Source organism: Harpia harpyja, chromosome 4, assembly GCF_026419915.1.
Source record: "Harpia harpyja isolate bHarHar1 chromosome 4, bHarHar1 primary haplotype, whole genome shotgun sequence".
NCBI lineage: Eukaryota > Metazoa > Chordata > Aves > Accipitriformes > Accipitridae > Harpia > Harpia harpyja.
This window is the reverse complement of record NC_068943.1, coordinates 32,538,997-32,557,365: the sequence shown is the minus strand read 5'-3', so window position 1 is coordinate 32,557,365 and position 18,369 is coordinate 32,538,997. Positions and strand designations below refer to the sequence as shown.

At 41.4% G+C, this 18,369-nt stretch overlaps 1 protein-coding gene across 3 annotated transcripts in view; it reads right to left on the bottom strand.

The window, feature by feature from the left end:
• Positions 1 to 13,988, bottom strand: part of FNDC3A (fibronectin type III domain containing 3A) — a 126,393-nt gene extending 112,405 nt beyond the window's left edge. Inside the window, exon 1 of one of the 3 annotated variants that reach the window (XM_052786140.1) lies at positions 13,837 to 13,988. The gene's annotated coding sequence lies outside the window, so the exon portion shown is untranslated. Of the gene's footprint in view, positions 1 to 3,746; positions 3,769 to 13,619; positions 13,757 to 13,836 lie in introns of those variants that run through there. The other 2 variants (XM_052786139.1, XM_052786141.1) reach the window with 2 other exon arrangements.
• Between the last annotated feature and the right edge of the window lie 4,381 nt (positions 13,989 to 18,369).

The window sequence follows — 18,369 nt, the reverse complement described above, 5'->3', positions numbered from 1 at the left end:
ATAAAAATGGACAGCCAAACACAAGCTCCCCAAAAGGCTGTATCAGTTATATCAACAGGTGTACTTCACTTAGCAACAAGGAGGATATTTTCCCTGCCTCTGGCTGCAGATAACTACAATCTCTACTGGAATAACATAACAAGCTGTCTCCAATTTGTGGGCTTAAAATTTTTGATACCTGTTCAAGAGAGTAGTACAAGTGACTACAATTTCTTGAAAATATTGTTCCATATGGGAAATACTGAAAGCAAAGTATGTGCGTACCATAATTTCAGCCTCACTCCACGTACACCTGCTCTGGATGATGTAACCAACTTCCAACTCCATCTAGATTCCCAATATACTCAGGATTTAGTGATGTCTTGAAAAAGACACAAGAAAAGCAACTTGCATTTGGACAACAGGTAAGGCTCAGCCTGCGGAGCCACTAAGAACAATTCACTAGCCTATTGCCAGATTTCCTGCACCACTGAAAATTAATGGATGCATGCAGCAGCCTTCAGAAGGGGTAAAGTAACACATGGGATACATCTAAATATTTATTTAAGACCAACTCACTGCACCATTCTTGCGGACACATTAAAAGGGACCAGACAAGGAAGATAACACACTAGATGGATAGGTAATACAGTGTTGCTAAGCACAGAAGCAGCTGAGAAGTAATTTTCTACTGGTGGCACATTAAAGGCATGGTTATTTAGAAATCTGTACTGACTCATGCACAGCAACAACTGCAGCATGAACAGCTATCTCATTTCTTGTCTTGCTATTGAATATACTGAACTAGTAGTAGACTTTCAAAGTGTAATTCAAGTTTGCTAACTCAGCTGACACTGTTCTTTCAGAATCTGCACTGAGTCTGTCCTAGGATACAAGAGAAGTACAAGGTCTCCTGAGACTTCAACCACATTGGGTAGGTTAATGCTTTGTACAAGACTTAGGTAGCAAGCTACCTATTCCCCATTACCCCTAACTGAACTGCTATTCATTTTCCTTATCATATGAATTTGAAAAGACTTTGAAAGATTTTTCTGAAGGCTATCAAAGCTGAAGCAAAGTGAAGGCATCTAAATTTACTGGACTCCAGGGCTTATGCCCGAGGAACTGTTAAGGAATGCATTACACTAACAAGGCAAAAGGCTAAATGACATTAAGACTCAAAGACTGAGTTCCACTCAATAGTTCAGTAAGCAAGTTTGCCACTCTGAACTGTAATGACAATTTAACTCAATCCTTAAATGCCTTCAGATTTGGTCCTTTTAATGTTTCTGTGGCATTACTCTCATGTTCTAAAGACATATACAACTCTGCTTTTTACTCAGTCACTTGTTCATTAAGGGTTAAGGAACGTTATAAGGCTGAGATCATTAGGCAGTGCATTTTCTCTGCACATGCAAAGGATCAGCTTTTCCATCTCCAAGAGACTAGCAGCTGATCTTAACGATAGTCTCTGAAAACACATCAGCATTAAATCGGCTGGATCACCAAGGTAAAACAACATGAGTCAGCAGCACACATCCTCATAGCAAGGAAGGCTAACAGCATACTGGGCTGTATTAGCAGAGAAGCACAGCTGATGGGCTGAGGGAGGTCATTATTCCCCACTACTCAGCATTTATAAGGTGACATCTCAAATACCACATCCAGTTTTGCTCTTCCCAGCCACCTCCTCCTCCCCAGTATAAGAGGGATGCCACAAAGGCTGTTACTGGGCTTAAGCCCATGAAAGACAAGGAGAAGCTAAGAGCACTAAAGCAGCCAGGGGGTCACCTACTGGCTGGATCCCACTACCTGAAGGATGCTTATCAAGAGCCTTAAATCAAACTCTTCTTGGAGGCACAGGAGAAAAGACATTGCACCGAAGAGACATCTTCACAATGAGAGTGGTGCAGCACTGGCATCGATTGCCCAGAGAGGCTGCAAAATCTCAACCCTGTAGATCAATGGTCTCCAGGGTGGGGTGCGCACACCCCAGGGGATGCACAAGACAATCCCCTTGGAGTGTGTGAAGAAAGTATTTTTAAAATATAAAAATATTTTTAAATAGTGTTTTTCATCTTTATCTCATCCTTTCCGGTTTTTTTTTTTGCATGCTTTATAGTGTGCATAACATATATCAATACATTAGTACATGCACAGAATTTAAAAATAAAAATATGTAAATTGGAGGTGCACGCTCGAAGAACTTTTACTGATGGGGCTCATGATCAAAAAAATTTGCAGACCACTGTCAAAACCTGACCACGCAAGGTCCTGACGAGGGGCTGAAGAGGGCAATCTCCAAAGGCCCCTTCTGAGCTGAATTATTCTATGAATTCCAGAGTATTAGTCAATCAAAATACGACATGTAATGCCAAAGTTAAATGGTTTTCAGTAGATCAGAACCTAGAGAGGTGACTGTACTTTGTCTCCCGAGCTCTTAAAAGCTATCATTAATTTTCAGATTCTCAGTCCAGAATTTCAAAGTAACAGTGACAGCGCTAATCAAAACTCAAATTTGCAGACTTAAGGTTCAAACTTTGGAAGACATACCCATAGCACTGTCTGTAACAGAATTACTTTATACTCTGGCCTTTCTCCTAAGAAAAGGAGGTAAGCTGCATTAGAAGATAACCACAAATTAAAAAGTTATACTTTTGTATTAAGCACACAGCACAAACATGTTTTCCATTTTGGATGGGTGGTAGGCACTACTACTATAAACTTAATCACAGCCAGTAACATTGCTGTGTACAAAAAAACCCCCACAACTAAGGACGACTCCTTTCCTACAGATTCACTACTTCTGGTTATTGAGTTTGATACGAAGTACAATTAATTGTTTTTTCTACAACTGGAGCACTTACAAGGCCACCCTCCACAGTGGTTTCTCTGGTGCTTACTGATAGAGAAATTTGCATCACTGCTTTTTCCTCAGTTTTTGTGATTTACAGAGTGCTTCTTCTCTACCTACCTACTTATTATAACAATACTTGCAGTAACTTAACACTCTTTCACATCCTAATTCAGTCAAATCTGGTGACCAACAGATACATTCATTATTACAGAGGACTACACACAAGGGTCTTGATCCTATACAACACAAGGACAGAAGTTTAAGCAGGGACAAGGCAAAAGTGCCTAACACAGAAAGGTACAGCGTAAGGAACAGGCTCAGTGAAATCAGTACTAAATGTTTCCAAATCACACATTGCTATTAAATGAGAAGTGACAAAAACAGGGCCACTCCACAATTTCTTTCTCAGTAGTGCAGTTTGATACATGCTTCAGCCTGTATAACATTACAGCTGCCAATTTGAGGTTGCCATAAGGTGTGTTTTCCCAGTGGGCTCGGTACAGCAGAGCAGGTGTGCATTCCTCCTTCACCTGGGTCCTCCTGCAGCTACACTCCCCCAGAAACCACAGCCAAGGCTCACCCTCAGGTCCGGACAACTTCCATTAAGAAGGAAAAGCTTCTCTGAACAGGATACAACACTTTCTAGGCTTTGCCAAAGACCAAGGAGTGAACTTACAGAACCAGAAAGACCATAAAAACCATCGCCCAATCCTAATGCATGAAATGCTTTGATTTTGCCTTCTCCAACATGAAGGCAGCAGGTGCACTTTAAAAATAAGCATCTTTCAAACAGCTGAAGTAATAGAGCCCTATTTTATTTAATTAGAGCCTCACATCTGAGTGACTCTTCAAGAAGATACAAGCTACTATTTAAACTTTTCCTGCGATTGAGGCATTTATAAGTACTCACCATGTCCATTCTTTAGTGCCTACTGTGAGAGAAGTTTATTCTTTATTATTTCCTACAGTCCTCAAAAGGTCTCTCCTGCCTGCCAATTTGAGACTTGTAAAAATTACTATCATGATTCCTTCCAATGTGTCAAATCAGCCATCCAGTTCAGAAGTCATCAGATAAGAGCAGACAAATACAGGTGCCCAAGATGTACAAATATGCTAAAATAGGGAAAATTTTAAAAACAAAATACATCAATGCATCCCTAGGGTGAAGAGGAAAGAACAAAGCATATGCAATAGATGTTAGTCATGTCACTTAATGCACTACTGGAAAAAGCTCAGATACAGTGATGCAGCTGGTGTAGAAATGTATTAGAATATAATTACCCATAGATCCATAAGGTTGTAGCTGAGCTATTAAAGTTAGGAAGCATACTGAAGAGTTTTGTGTTTGTTTTTAAGAATCAGAATTGAGTAGAATTATTTTATTTTTTTCTCCATATATTTACCATATTTTCTAGTCACACAGTTTCGGCTGTGGCAATTAGGGTATACCAGCTTTTCTTTTTTGGTTCTGAAATAATTATTTCAATTAACATGCAGCTTATTTAAAAGATGTGCTTTGTTCCTCAAAGTATTTTTCCTGTTTCAGAAAAGCGTTTCCTGGAAAACTTGATAAAACATTTTCCAACAAAACAGAGAAGTGTTGATTTTATTAGAAGAAAGGTATTCTGTGGAACATTTCTACTTCACTAATTTGACAATCTCCTTTTAAGTAAAGTGAAACCAAAATGGCTATTCCCTTCAGTCCTGTTCATAATACTAAAGTTGCAGATAGGCAATACAGGAAAATTACAAAAAAAGTCTAGTTTCGTAAAGTAAATCAACAAAGTCAAAGTCTGACATTCACTAGAAACCGTAAATCAAAATAGTTAAAAATGAAGATATGCAAAACGTTTTAATCAGCACTGGAACTCCCTCTAGGAAAAAAGAATCTATAACCTCCGCCATACATAGGGAAATACTTCAGCTGTAGCTCTCAAGTGGTGTCACAGACAGTCACTACACACAATTCTCAGAGAAGTCTGAGAAATGCAATATATCTCTCTGTTCATACTATGTCACCACTGGAAGGCAAACACTGTAAGTTGTAAAATGAATGCAAGACTTTTATGAAGAAAATACTGATTGATGAGCAAATGCAAGTGGCACTCAAACAGCCAAAATGGTTACTGGATCTAACTCACTCCCAATAGTTACTGTGTGTTCTTCTCAAAGCAAGAATGGCCAAACCACACAATGGCAAACCTTAGCATTGGTGGAGTTAAGTGTATTACAGTAAATGAATACTTACTTTAGGTTACCTTCATACTCCAGGATGTGAACAGCAATGATTTAGGAACAGTTTCAAATGCAGTTCATGCATTCATGTCATAGGTACTAGAACCTATACAAGAATGCATAGTAGATAATTGGAAACACTCCAGCTGTTCAAGTTTAATGCATTTGTATTTATAAGCCAGTGGTTTTTGAATGTGAGCCGAAGAGGCTAAGCTCTTACTGGCAGCCGATGTAGAAAACCAAGCTTTTGAAGGTGAAGACTACATAGAGAAGAACTAGACGCTGATAAACTAGTCATCCAGAAAGGCACAATATGTTCATGGACACTTACCTCATCTTGTCCAGCATGACTGTTAAACGCTTGACTGTACGTAACACGACCAGTGCAATGGAGAACACATTCTGGTTTTAAATGTTGTTATTATTACTAGATTATTAAAAAAATATCCGCAGTCCTTATCTGGATGAAGTGCATATAACTTGAAGTTGTTGCTTAAGAATAATTCAGTACTGTCCAACTATTTGCCCCTCCCTCTTACACCTTCAAAGAAAAGGAGCCTAAACTGGTTCTGTAACTTTTAGGAAGCAGTTAAGTGCAACCATATCACACATCAGGATTAATCTGTTCATTTTACTCAGAACTAATTTGATAGTGTGCATTTTAAAATCAATGAGTAAACTGTCAGCACCTGGGTGTAAACTTATTGCACCTGTCTTTAGCAGGTACATCAATCTGATTTACTGCCACACACTGTTTGGGAGCTATACCATGGCTGCCTCCATCTCACAGGAACAACTTCCTTTTAGGTACTCTTGGGAAGCATCCTCAAAAAGAAATGAGGAGTGAACTGCATAGTGTATTTTTTGCACCACTTATAGAGATCTCCAATGCAATTCTACTTTGTTCATGCTATGTTGATCTAAACTATGGGGCTGTTCTGTTTCACACTCTTGTTACTCTCAAGAACTTCCTTAAACCCTCCGAGTTTTACTTTTATACCAGCTAAATTAGGTTCTTCTAAGCTTCTGCCAGGACTGGATTTCCTTCAGTTTATTTTCTGAAAATCACATGGGTTGAAAAACAACTTGGCCTCTCCCAGTTAACCATTACTCTTGCCTGCATTTCTGTTTAAGAACATGCTTATTTTTTGAGAAAACAAGCAAATTCAATGCCAAGAATCAAGCTACTTCCTCATTTGTTATTGACTCCCCCTTTTCAGTAGCTATGAGTAGCGAGGACAAATTTTCAAAATAATTTTTCATATGATTCCTTTAAGGCAACCTAAAAACATGGATATATTTTTATTAATGTGATGCAACTGGTCAGTGAGGTAAATTTATTGCAGAGACAGCTGCCAGTGTTGGAGCTACAAAGAGTGCATGATTCAAGCAGAAGGAGCAGCTTTTAAAAAACTCTTATGAAACAGCTTTTTACTGCTCATTCCAAAAAATGAAAACTATGCTATCCAAATGCATGATGACACAGGATCAATAAGGCTACAAGTCTAACAGATTTTAAAATTTCTCTCCACTGATCCTTTTTGGAAAACCTGTAGGCCTCTGCTTGCATAAGAAACAGTATAATAGCACAGAACATGACAAGTCAAGAGAGGCATACGGGAGCAACTTCCCAAAAGTAAAAATCCACCAAAAGAGAAGGTGTTTTGAGGCCTAACAAACACATTCGAAAGATGTTCTTGTATTAAGACTTTAAACTGCTATAAGTCAGTTCTGCTAAATCGTACTAGCAGCTCCCACTTGCACAACCGCAACTGGTCAACAACACAGCAAATTAAACCGTAGGACAGATGTAGTTTAACATTAATCTTACAAAAATTGGTTAGTTTTAACATAAAACAGTTGCCTGATCCATTTCACTTAAGCAATTAAAAAATGAATGCCAAGCATAGGAATAAGCAGAGGGGAACTGCTTCTTCCAGTGTCAATGCATAGCATTCATGAAGCTGCAGACGACGATAGTAAAAAAGGTCAAGAGGCAGTCACCCTGGCAGGTGCTTCACTTCCCTAATATTAAACTTAGTCACAATGGTACTGAAGCAGTTACTTGCATGCCATATAAAAAAAAAAATTAAAGCAGGGTAGTCAAACAGCATCTCAAGCTGAATGCAACTCTTGAAAACTGAATATGCTACTCATGCAAGATTTCTCCAATGGAGGAGTCTCTGCAACTACCGAAGGGGAAGACCAGCAAAACGAGAGCAGGTTTCTCGGATTATACCAGCACTCCCTTCTCCCAAGTTCCACCCCATCCTCCAAGAAAAGTTTAAGTCAGTCAAAACACCATGGGACCAACTAGTTTGATTGCCCAATCAAGTCAAGAGGACAAAGGTGCTCTCAGCTTCCTATTTTATACATGAATTTGCAACACTGAATAGTTGTCAATTCATTAAAAATAAAGCCACAAAATCAGAAACTAATCTGCTTGGAGCTGTGTTGCCATGATGTACATAATTAAACATACTGGAGTACTTTTAAGATATATTACCTGAATTATGGTAATTTATCCTCACCATTGAAATGCCATCGAGTGGAATGTGCATATATACTAACATCATTATATGTGGGCAGTCAAGTTATTAGCAAGCCTGAAGAAATTAAAACAAATTACATTTCAGCTGCATCTAAGACTGATTATCATCAACAGTCACTACTCGCTTCTGCGGTTTCTTTTAGTCCTCATTTCTTAGTACCTTGTTTCAACATCTTCAACCTACCTTCTCACTAGGCTAAATGGGTAAAGTAGAAGTTCTCTTAAAGTATGGTCTTCCCCATTTACATTTTTAATAGATTCTATAGGATTTGCAGAGGCATGGCAACTCTTGTGGCTTATGATATTTACTCTTACTGTAGAAAGTCCCCTAACAGCCTATCAACAGATAATTTGAAATAGTGAATAGTTACAGTCATGGTTCTCTCTCATTGCCAAGACATTGCAAGTCCCCAAAGTTGGACCTTCTCATCCATTCAATTTTTGCTTACAGATTAGTTCTGAGCTACATGCACACTTTTTGCAGACCATTACTACCTGATTTGCTACCACCATCTAAAATGCGTTCCTCTGCCCCAAAGTAAAACTAATCCACTTGATATTTTCACTTATGTCTCAGTTTCCTTCTGTCAAGTCATCTAGCAGATACGGTTCTTCCAGTTAAAAGAACGAACTCTGAACAACAAAACCCTGCAGTTTGAAAACTGAAGTTAGAGAAGGATTTCTTTTGTAATCAAAGGAGTAAGATACAGTATTGAGTATACTACGTTAGCGAGGGGAAATGAGACAGCAGCTTGGCAGTAGCCCATGCTTGTAGGATCTTGTGTAAGCAGAACTTGTTTACCACAGACATTGGATTTGTACATTGGGGAAACTCAATAGCATTTACAAGGAAGTATTTACACTTGTGAACTGCAGAGGTTTTTTACTTTATACTGCAGGTAACAGTAAAGTTCTAGGTTTGTTAAGTTCATTCTCACCTGAAGTCATTCAAGATCAAAAGACATGAAGAACTGAGCTTCACAGATTTAAATGTAACCGATGTACAAAAAACATGAAGTAAATTCAAAAAGAACTGTCACGCAGAAGGTAATGTTAACATTTGTGTGCCACATATTCCTTTTCACTCCCAGTTACTGAATCAAGTTACTATCCACACCTGTCACAGTATAAATACTTTTGGACCTTGTCACTTTCCCTGCGGACAATTTCCCAGACTTTGAGAAGTAGTTTTTTTTCAAATCATGGAGTGCATTGGTTCAATTTTGTAAATTTTCATAGTTGTGAAACAGTTTTTTTTGACACTGTATTATAGAAGCCTGTATGTTGCCAGGAAGCAGACGGACTTGTTTTAGTGCTTCTGGAAAGCAGAAGACATTTATCACACCTTAGAAAGCACTGTGCTTCTCTCTTACTAACGGATCATAAAAACGAGGTCTACTGGTTAAACTGGGATTGAAAACTTGTAGATGTTTTCATTTTTGACAACTCTTTATGCCCAAAGTAATTACATATGTAATAAGGTACAACATTTTCCATTGCCTATAAATGAAGAGGTTGTGCAGCCTATCTTTTAATCTGTCGTAAATGTTTCAGAACAATTCTGGAAGCGAAGCTGGGGGGGGAACGTTCACTATAGGCACATTCAGCACTCCTATTTAACTTCTGCAAACTGCTGTCGGCATGGTATTTGGCACCCAAGATACTTAACTGAACGAAAGGGTACTAATGTTAACCTAGGTGATGTTTTGATTGCGGAACAGTATGACCAGAAGAGGGTCCATGCATCCTGAAAAAGCAAAAACTTACAGCGAGACAAAAATATAAATTCAATTAAGCAAACTGGTAGATACAGATGTAGGTCTGGTGAGACCAAGGCCAACAAATGTGCTTGCCTAGATATAAATGGGGAAAGTTTATTTGGAGCCATGAACATAAAGAAGGCAAAGTACGTCCAGTCTAACTCAGTTTGAGAGGTGCTGCAAAGACACTGCCAATGAACGTGGTGTTAAAGCTTTAACAAAGGGTTTGGAAAATGCAACGATATTCCATTCCTTAGGTGCTACAACTGTAAACAGAAAAGCATTCTAAACCAATACATCCAAGAGGAGTAGTAACACAGTCCTCTACACAGCTGTGCCATCAAAATGAAGACCAACAGTTTCCACAGCATGTATTCTAACCAAACCAGATTATTAATACAACCAAGAAAGGGTGCATGACCTAGCAGGTAGAGTATAAAAAGACTTCTCATTATACAGGGGAGTCCAGCATGAAAACAACAGCTAAAAATTCTATTTAATTATTGACAAAAGGTCATAGCAAATTCCATTTCCATTTTGTTACAGTCATCCATGACAGCTTAGCAAAAAAGTCTGAAGATTTTCACTGGTTACAGGCTCAAGAGCATGTGAGCAGCTGGAACAGGACCAGATCTCTGGGGGGCGGATGGAACAACAACAACTTCAAAAATATTTGTTCCATCTGAAACTAAATGTAAATTAATTGGAACAACTAAAGATGACAACCTATAAGAAACATGTAATAGTATTAAGTGTTACAGACACTTTCTAAACATCCTTCTACCCAATCAGCCCTACAAAATACAGACCCTGGGACGACAATCCAAAATATTACCGGACATAAACAAAACCTCTAAACTTTATAGGTAGACAAGTTTAAGAAAAAGGCTAATGGTGTTTTTCTACTGGCATCAAGTGAACATCAGCATTAAGGAAGCTCAAAGTTTACTGTATATGGCAAAGAACGAGCGAAAAAAATGGTCATTTCTGTAGCTGAGGAAACATTGGCCCCACGAGCAAAATAAACATTGTTTGTGTTTGCTGAACAGAAAAAGCAGCAATGTACTCATTCCGAACTATTATCGCTTTCCTGAGATATAGACAGTATCTTTTAGTTAAGCTAAAGAGTTGACAGTCCAAGTCAAATCTATTTTTACTAGATCTGGTCCTACAGGAAAAGCAATGGCTCACAATTCAACTTGTGCACTATAAACTGCAGCCAAGTTGAATTTTGCTACAAATTGCCTGGGAATTTCCCCAAGCCAACAGTCTTAAAGAAATGGATGATAAAATATAGAAGTGTTATTGACAGATATAATGGAGAGAATCCAATTCATATTTTAGATCACAGAAACACACCAATGAAACACAACATGTTACCTGTAGACATTTTAGCAGACTGAACTAGAAATCCCGTAACAATTAGAAGCTGGAGGTCAAAAAAAGGTACAGAGCTACTGGATGTTGGAGGAAGATAAGAATTCCTCCGGTTCCAGGAGGCACCCACAACAAACATCAACGGTTGCAGACAACAACGCTGTCTGGGAAGTGGGCCTGCAGCCTCACAAAACCTGTCTTCTCTAGTATCTGTCTGTCTGGGAATGAACAAGACCATATCTTTGCCAGTTCCGCCATCCACCCAAAAAGGGGGACTGGACTAGGTTATAGGATTTGCCACTTTGGTAGAGGTATCAATGGACAATCAGAACACCAGCATTTAACACCTTCCAAGCATTCAGTATTTCTGGCGACCAACACATTTACAATAGCATCCACTATTTCAGAAGTGACCTGCCAGCAAGGTAAACTAGTGTGTTGCCTAAAAGCATTTAGAAGTTAAAACCATTTAAGAGAAAGTCTTGGCAAAGATGAAAAATTGTACCTCTCCTGAACTCAGGCTTTAATGGTTTTGCTTCCCAGTATGCCCTAAGACAGAACACTGCAGAAGCACGTTCAGTTAAGTAGTTAAAGTTGCAATAACAATTACAAACGATCTCTTTGAGATATCCTGAGCCAAAATGATCATCAGCATAACACTGAGTTAGCTGATGTAGGTCCAAATTCAAGTAAAATTAAATGGCCGCAAGGCAAAGAATAACAAAAGCATCCTAAGATCCACAGGACTCACAGCCCAAAGCAAATGAGTTATTAGTCTGAATCGTAATTCAAGTTTCTGCAATTGCATTACATTATTGCCTATAAAAATCAAAAGCTTTTGAGTTTTAAGTTCACAAACTAGTAGAAACTCCAACTTCAAAAAGGTAGAAATGCCACTAACGGATTGAAATCGGATAACTTGCGTTGTAATGACCTCAGCCTCACATAACTCATACACCTAGAGCTTGTCATACAGCAAAAAGCCTCAGAAGACCTCCATCTGCTCTGAAAAAACTAAGACACTCATCTAATTCTGTTTTAATATTATCATCTACAGTAGTCAGCCTGTGACTCTGCTCAAAGCAGATTGCTCTAATCCTGACCAAGTGACCTAAACAACTGATCACCAAGTCCTGGCCTTACTGAGCACAAGGATCTGCATCTCTCATAACTAAGGCTTCATCTGCCAAACATCAGTGTCTGATGCCCTGATGTAACTGATTCAGCATATCAGTTTCCCCCCCCAAAGTCACCAGAAAAACCATTCTGGTATAGTTTGCCAAAACAAGTCCCAGATTCAATCCATATGCATCAAGATGACTTGCATACACTCTGTATACACAGTGAATCTGGAACTAGATGCAGTGTTTCCAAACTTGATCAGCACCCTTCCTGCTCCCCCATACTTAGTAGGAACACCAGCTATTAAGAACTCTACCCAATTTGCCACATTGAATACTACAGATACTCAGCTATTTCCAACTTTCACATATGTGCACAGCCTTCTCCCTACCTGAAAGCTCGCTAATTCTCCATTCATCATGTGATTAAGTTTCATAACTATTTGAGACCATTTCCTTAAAAAAAAAGAAAAAAAAAAAAGGTGGGAGAAAAAATTTAACTGATTGTACTTTCTGAATTTTAAGGACTGCTGAGTTGCTGTGATTCGTACTATTTTGCAACACAGAATATAAACACATCTATGGATGCAGATTCACATCACAGCTACAGTTAAATTTCTATGCTGCCTAAAGCAGAAAGTTACCCACTGCCATAACAACAAAATAGCTTCTTTTAAGCTCAAAGCTTAGCAGGACTGGGACCTAGAGCTTCTATGACAGAAGGTACCAAGTAGTTAGCAGCAAAAAATAAAGATATTTTAAGTCTTCATAATAATTTAAGACATTTATAACCAGATATGTATTGGATCAAATGCAGACTTAAATTCTAAAAACAAAGAACATTTCACAGAAATTACTTCATGACGCGAGGTGTTCTGGAATAACACTTGACATCCAAGGTAGCTAATAAATTGCCTTTGACAAGGTTAAACAAATTAGTAAAACGTCTTGAGATGCCACTCGTAAAGCCCGATCTGCTCCTACCCAACGTATTTTCCCATGTTGCTACTGCTTATTTTCTTTCCTCCGCACAATAAAAATCAGCTGAAAACTTTCATTTTTGCTTTTAGTTGGTTTCACTTTCTAGTCGCCTGGAAGCAACAAAAAGTTTCTGTTTAGGTTAAAACCAATCTCGGGTAATACTCAGGAAAGGAGGACTCGGGCATGAATCTAGCTGAAAGAACACCTCTGCCAGCACTCGGCGAGATGATTACGGTGTTTTCGGGAAGATTTTTTTTTTACCGACATACAGAAACACACGCTCACTGCCTTTAGCCGGGAAGTCCGAGGGAACCTTTCACGGCTTAGCAGGAGAACAACAACAACAACAAGAAGAAAGAGGTGTCGAAAACCGCCACTTCCTTCTCCTTCCTCCCCGCCTGTCACAGCCGGCTCAGCTGTTTCTGGTCGCGCCTCGCATCTGCTTCTCCTCCCCGAACAACCGCCCTCCTTCCGCGGCAGCCGCCCTGCCCTCCCCGGGGGAGCCCCCCGCTGCCCGGCGCTGACAGGGGAGAGGCATCTCCCAGCGGCGGAGAAGCCCGGGAAGGAAGACAAAAAGTTTCTTCCACCTCGGGCAGGCAACAGCCGTCTCCTCAGGGGCCGGGCTGCCCTCCGCCGCGCCCTGCACCGGGGGCAGGTAGAGGCGCTGCCGCCGTCCCCTCACGCCCCTCTCCCCGCCCCGCCTGAGGGGAAGGGGCCGGTGTGCCCGTCGCCTCAGGGCGGCGAGCGCGCCTACTCACCGCCATGGCCCCGCCGGCTTCTCCCAGCTAACGGTTCGGTCTCCGACACCGGCGGGCAGCGGCACCGCGGCGGGGAGCGGAGGGGAGTTCCCGATGGCGCAGCTCGGGCAGGGGCGGCGCCGCGCCGGCCGCTTCCCCCCACCCCCTTACCCGCCCACTCGAGGTTACCTGCGCTTCGGCCGCCGCTCGGCCGCCTTTTGCCCTCCCTTCCCCGCACTTGTCACTGTCTCCCGCGGCCGCTGCCGCTGCTACTGCCACCTTCGCCTCGCCGCCTCAGCGCTCCCCTCCGCCTCGCCCGCCACCGCCCGGCCGCCATCTTTGTGGAGGGCAGGGAGGGGCCGCCGGGAGGGCAGTTGACTCCGGCGCGCGGTGCGCCTGCGCGGACAGCTCCTGGAGGGGGGGGGGGAGCCTCGTCTGTCGGCGGGAGGGGCGGGGCTGAGGGAGCCCTGAGGGGCGGGGTCTGCGGGGAGGGGCGGGGTCTGTGGGGAGGGCGGGGCGGGAGCTACAGGTGGGCGGAGCCTGCGGGGAGGGCGGAGCCTGCGGGGAGGGCGGGGCGAGGGCGGTGGGGCTGAGGTCTGGGCTTGGGGCCTCGGCCTGGCCTTGGCCTTGGCCCTGGTCCTGGGGTCCGGTCTGGGGAGTGGGGCCTGGCCCAGGCTGGGCGGAGTGAAGGGTAGGAAGGGCTGCCGCTTCCCTAATCACTGAGGCAGCCGTTAACGCGGGAAAAGTCAAAGGAGTTTCAGCCCACCTGCCCGGAGGCCCAGCAGAGCCCCAGGAGCAAGGCCCCGTGACTGTGAGCGCCTGAGGCGTCCCATGGCCTGAGCACGTAGTGTCCAACGTCCGAGGGGAAAGGGGAAGAAAGGTGCTTTTCCAGGCCTTATGCAGGGAGGAGCTATCTTCCCTCAACACCTGCAGCGTTCAGCTGATGTCCTGAATGCTAATTTGTGATTATCCTTTGCTTAATGTTTGTCCTTTCAACTGTTATGGATCAAAATGATTTTATTACAGTGTTTGGCTTAACGACCTGCTGCAGCAGTGGACTGAACAGAATGAGATGGTTTATAAAGTGGTTTTGTTAATTTGCCTTAAAGTTCTCTGTTACTAAGTTAGTAAGTTGCTATTTCTCTTGCATTTCAGCAGTGTTCGGATCATTTTTATAGCTTACCAGCAGGCAGAAGATAGCTCCTATCGACAGGATGCACCAACCGATGTTTTGTCATACTGGTTGCTCACTATAGGCCCCCTTTCCAAAACTCATAATTTCACTGGTGAATAGCATCTGAAGCTTACGGTATGTCAGATCTCAAAAACTAGAGAGACTTGGGCCTGATCAATATTTGAATGAGCTACCTCGTTAAGCACTGCAGAAAGTGCTGCTGGTGATTCATTCAGTAGCATTCGTCTGTCTATGAGTCAGGGCTGAACAAATGCCACTGCACAGCACTTGTGGGTTGTACCATCCAGGGGCATAAAACTGGAGATCTTTGCCAATTGCAGCTCTGAGGAGATCACTGATTTTCCTACCTTACTCCAGTTTCAATACGGGTTTCCAGAATTAGCCAGCAGTTTTGGTGGAATCTAGCAAAGGGTTTCTACAGTTGCTTTTGTCAGGCACCACTCACTGGTGGCGGTGGTGGGGCCAGGAACAGCAGTGGCAATGGGCATCACTGTAGGCAGCCACAGATCCTGGCTTTGTGTCAGACCATGCAGTTTTGAATTGGTGTGTGCAGCACTGATTGTGTGTGCAGCACTGATTGTATGTGCCCCACTGCCTGAGAGCCCTGGGAGAGACCCTCCTTCAAGCCTTCTTCTGGCTTCCCAGGGGTGCTGCTCCCTCACATCCCTTGCAGGTGAAATTGAGAAATCTGCAATGTTTTGGGTGTGTGGGTGCAGACACACAGCTAGGACAGGGAAAAGATGAGAGTGTTTAGGGCTCTTCTCCCCATCCAAACGCTGGTCCTGGTGGTGTATAAGTTTGCATTGCATGACACAGTCCTTCATCTGCTTCCTTCCTTTTTATGCCATAGATAAATTAACTGTATATAAAATTCCATTTTCTGTTGGAAAACCAATTAGAGTCACCTGGAAGTCATTCTGAATAATATTAAAAGTGGGTGGAAGGTGTGGGGGAACCAATACAGTGACCGCTTTATCTCTTTTTAGGGGCTCATGTGAATAAATGGATTTTTCTAAACAAAACTAAACTAGATTGGAATTATTTACCAGTCTAAATTGCCTATACACATCTCAGCTACTTCTAGATGACTGACCAAATGCTCTTGCTTTCATCCATTGCAGAACTTCCCAGAAGGACCCATGGAGACAGAATTTCTTTACAGTAACATACCAGATGTACATCGAAGTGCTAATGGTGAACATTTATGAAATTGATATTGCAGCTAAACCCACCAGAGGAGAGGTGAGGAGAGAAATCCATCAGGGGAATGTTTTGCAGAGTACCCTCTTAAGACACAGTCTTGACTGTATAGTAATGCCCCCCTTCTGTGGCTTTCATTTCTTCAGTCAAACAAAGGTAGAAGGTACGGTCTCCAGAGAACTGTGAAGAATTGATGTTATAACAGTCATTATTTCATGTTTGCATTATGTTGTACTTACTCAGCAAAATATATAGCAATGTAGTGCCTGGGATCAGAACTGGGCAACTCACACTAATTTTAAAATCTATGTCACTTGATCCAGTTCTCCAGTTCTCTCCATCCTTGTAAGATGCCCCATCCCTGGAAACATTCAAGGCCAGGTTGTATGGTGCTCTGAGCAACCTGATCTAGCTCAAGATGTCCCTGCTCATTGCAGGAGGGTTGGACTAGATGACCTTTAAAGGCCTCTTCCAACCCAAACCATTCTGTGATGAAATGGGGAGAACCTCTAGTTGTAAAGTTAAAATAAATGGCTTAAGTTGGAGAGTTCAGCATGTCTCCTACAAGCAGCACCCCCCTCCATAGTGAGTGACCTGTTTTTACACCTCAGCCGAATTTGTAGGTCACTTGTAATACCTGTGCCAGAAGGGAGAACAGTGACCAGTCTTGGTAGTGGCAGCTCTGCTGTTGTCACATGGAGCTCCCCGAGCCTGCAAGGGCAGTGCCTGCCAAATGCAGATCAGCAGACCTGCAGTCAAACTTTACGGCGTCTTGTGTACCACCAACAAATGGGTTTATCATCCAAACTTCATTTGAAAACACTACTGGGAACATTTACCGTGGTCTCACAGACCTCAAGGACAGCAGTTTGGACTATGGACTGTGAAAGCTTTGAGGTCAGTAGCACCGGTGTCTTCTACCAGACAAGTAGCATCTGTGTAATAGAAAACAATTAAAGAAATACAGCCAGTATTCATTTTCTAAAACAGGTAACTGATGCATGAATATACCTCCGCTAAAATAAATAAGCTATAAGATGATAGCAGCTTTATAAGGTGAGCAAGGTTTAATTTTGATGTATTGGTAAAAAATTGCAGAAAGCTTCGTTATCACAAAATTGAGTTACTGATTCCTGTATGTCATCTCAGGTATACTGTGTCTTCACCTGAGCTGCATAACACTCATTGTATTTGTCCAGATCGCTTTCAAAGAGGCTGCCAATCAGCATATATTATTTGCTGATTTCTGATTTGTATGAAAGGATTTGAATTGTGAAAGTCCCACTTTAATATCAGAATGATGTATCAAAATCAAAGTTTGGTGAGAACTGTTTAATGCTAGGCATGATTTATTTCAATGGTAAAATACATGCTTGTGGGGAAAAAGGAGTCTGAGATTTAACTGATATGATCAGCTGTGTTTTTACATAATTTTGCAAACTAGCAGAACTCAAAACACATTGAGCAATGGCATATGATAAAATGTTTATTGTGTCTATAACTGTTTTTGACACTTGTTAAAGAATAACTATTGTATGATATATTTTACCATACTTTTCTCAAAATGCTGATGGACACCTTAAAAAGACACAAATCCACAACTCTTTGGCTTCTTTACATGCTTTTCTGGACATGGATGATGAAGTAAATCATTCTCTGAACGGATTAAACCAGCTGAAATTTTAGAATGATGGTACCAAAATGAATGGGAGGATTAAATGGATAAAAATGCTAATCCCGTCAGAGACAACAAAATTCAACCTGCATTACAGAAGTAACTCTAACACAGTATCAGGAATTTGAGGGAAACTGCAGTTTGTTAAATTGAGAGGACAGTTGGAATCTGCCTTTTCCTGCTTACTGATTTGTCTCATTTTCTGGAAGAAATTCCACCGATTTCAATGGGATTACTTACAGAACTGGGTGTTGCTTAATAAAAACAGGCATGGCAGATTGTTCACTTAAGATGTTCAGGTACTAAACCAAACCAAACTCTATAAAAAATACTAACTAGTCAAAAAATTTCAAACTTGGTGCCAAGATTCAGACTTCAAAAACATTAGCTGGAGCCCAGCTGACAGAACAGTCTAATTGTGTGGCATTTCCGATATGTTTATTTGCCAACTGGAAAAGCAAAATAGTCAGGGATTACATGCACGGGAAGAGGAACTACATGGTTTAGACCCCAAGTTCATTTATCTTACTTTATTAAAATGAAAAAAAAAATGGCACAAACCTACTTGTTATAATATTACTTTTCAAACTCAAGTCAAAAAAACCAAAATAGAAATGGTGAAAAATGCCCAACAATGATGTTCACCTTGGCATTCTTGCAACTGATCATTTTGTACCTTGCAAATCTTTATTTGTTGAAAT